The sequence below is a fragment of the Etheostoma spectabile genome, chromosome 16 (assembly GCF_008692095.1).
Source record: "Etheostoma spectabile isolate EspeVRDwgs_2016 chromosome 16, UIUC_Espe_1.0, whole genome shotgun sequence".
NCBI classification, from domain to species: domain Eukaryota; kingdom Metazoa; phylum Chordata; class Actinopteri; order Perciformes; family Percidae; genus Etheostoma; species Etheostoma spectabile.
The window spans coordinates 19,120,626-19,122,802 of record NC_045748.1 but is presented as its reverse complement, the minus strand read 5'-3'; the positions used below and the strand labels follow the sequence as shown (position 1 = coordinate 19,122,802).

At 41.9% G+C, this 2,177-nt stretch overlaps 1 protein-coding gene across 4 annotated transcripts in view; it reads left to right on the top strand.

Moving 5' to 3' along the window:
• Window positions 1-752: 752 nt before the first annotated feature.
• The window catches only part of rfx3 (regulatory factor X, 3 (influences HLA class II expression)), a 13,646-nt gene continuing 12,221 nt past the window's right edge, over window positions 753-2,177 (top strand). For 3 of the 4 annotated variants that reach the window (XM_032539364.1, XM_032539363.1, XM_032539362.1), the window contains exon 1: window positions 753-911. The gene's annotated coding sequence lies outside the window, so the exon portion shown is untranslated. The remainder of the gene's footprint in view (window positions 912-2,177) is intronic. The other variant, XM_032539365.1, reaches the window with a different exon arrangement.

Below are 2,177 nucleotides of genomic sequence, written 5' to 3'. Positions count from 1 at the left end.
TTTAACACAGCAGCTTTAGGAACACATTTTTCTTTGTGGCGGGACTTGAAGACAGGCCTTTAACCTCCAGTGTACAGAAAAACTAGCCTGACGTGGTAACTCAGATTCTAGTCAGAACTTTCCGACCTCGAATGTTGTGGGAGGGGCTAACTGCTAACGGCTGGCATCCAGGCTACAGAAAAACCTCTCTAGCCAAAACGTAGCTTTAAAATGAACTTGTCATCTTGAGAATCTCAGAATGCAAATATATATCCTGTTATTGTAGCATAACATTGATATCACCATAAAAAGAAGCACAAGCATCATCATTATCTCTGGCCTAATCATAAATATGACAGTAAGAAAATTAAGTACGCCTAATTCCAAAATTACCTATGACATTATGAGGGTCCTGGGTCAGGGTTAGGTGTTTATTAAAATGTATGAGCAGCTGAAGGAAAATGAAAGTCTATAGCATCTTGAGTAGCCTATTTGCAGATTTGTATTGTTAAGAGAATATGATTAGGCTACTGTTGTCTTTTCACCCAAAAGGACTATGTACACAAATGTATGACTTTTTTTTTCAACAACCACGTTATTCGTTCTTGATTTATTTAAAGTCTCCAAATTAATCAGACTAAACGCATGGGCTCGAGTAGAGCTGCCAGCCTTGCAACATATTCACAATAAGCACAAACACATGTATTTGTGAATTTATTTCGGTTAAGACTGTAATAAGTGCGCTTCAATCTCCTCCCACCTGCCTGGTAAGGTTGCGCGCTCCCGGTGAGTTTTATAGCAACTGTTGCCCAGTGAGGCAGCGCCATAGTCACCGTAGTCCTGGCGACTGTAACCCACCAACAACAACCTCTCGCTCCATCATTACCACCTCCTCCACCATCCTCATCTTCATCAACCAGTCCACAGCTCAGGTTTGACTACATTTTTTTGCTATTTTTTAGCTCAAATTCAACTCCTTCTCGCTTCAAGGGATCATTTTATGAAGGATAGATTAATACTGGGGTTTATGTTTTGTCTGCTGCTGAAGGAAGGCTCGGTGAATAGCTGGGGTAGTTTGCTAGCGAGGGTGTTTCTTTGTGACGTGGTAGTCTGCTTGCTAACGTTGCCTGTAGATACCCACAGCTGTGAGAGGTCCTGTTCGCTAGCAGGATCTAGCTATGTCCTCTCAAAGGGTGCTTTGTGGCTAAAACTGACCTAAAAGTCAGTCAGTCTGCCAGAAAACGGATTTCCGTGAAACGTATTTGCTTAAACTTACCATGCTGGGTGGTAGCATAGGTCTTGGCTAGTCACTGATGCTAGCTGGTCAGCTGGAGCAGGTGTCTGTTGTTGCTAGGTTGCTAACGCCAGCGTTGCACTCTTATAATGCCTGTTGGTATCCCCCTTTTTTTAAACTAATGTTACGATGGTATTGCAAGTTTATGTTTCGGGTGGTTCAAATCTTGTTGGTCATACAAAATCAATAACGTCCATCAGCAATGGAAAGTGCTGTGAGCTAGCTTTCCATTCACTAACTGCTATTGACAATAGCTAAGCCATTACTTTCCCTTTTGTCTTAGGGAGCAAGATAGCTTCGCTAGCTCTCTTTGTGGCATCAGATGGCTGTGATAAGCTATTTTGATAACACAAGGCTAAGTTTTGCAGTGCTCAGCTTTGAGGGGAAAACACCTGCCCGATTTAACATTAAAATACCTCAATGTTACTACCCGTTTTTCCCGAATCGCATCGTTATTCTGCATTGCACATTCTGTACAAGGGCTGGTAGCGTAAAGATGTATTTCCCTTCTGCAATACCGATATAATTATTGACAAACAGAAGATTACATTTCGTATTTTTGTTATGTGTGTGCGTATTTTTCTCTGGGTGCGCAAGAAAGGCAAGGAGTGTAGCCTACTCAATCCAGCGTGACACTGTCCAGGGGGAGAAGATCTTAATATTTTTGCCATATTGATGTTCGGGTAAAACATTAAGTCAGTCACATCTATATCTATCAAATAAGCTATATTGCCTTTCCTCACAAGGGAATAGTAAATTTGCATTTTAGGATTCTCCTGTGGGGGTTCATAAGTAGGGACTTGGTTTCTTACTGTTGCATCACAATTATTCTTTGAGTCCATTGGGTCTCCTGTGCAGCTGCGACCTCTGATTCCCTGTGTGTGTGTGTGTGTGTGTGTGTGTG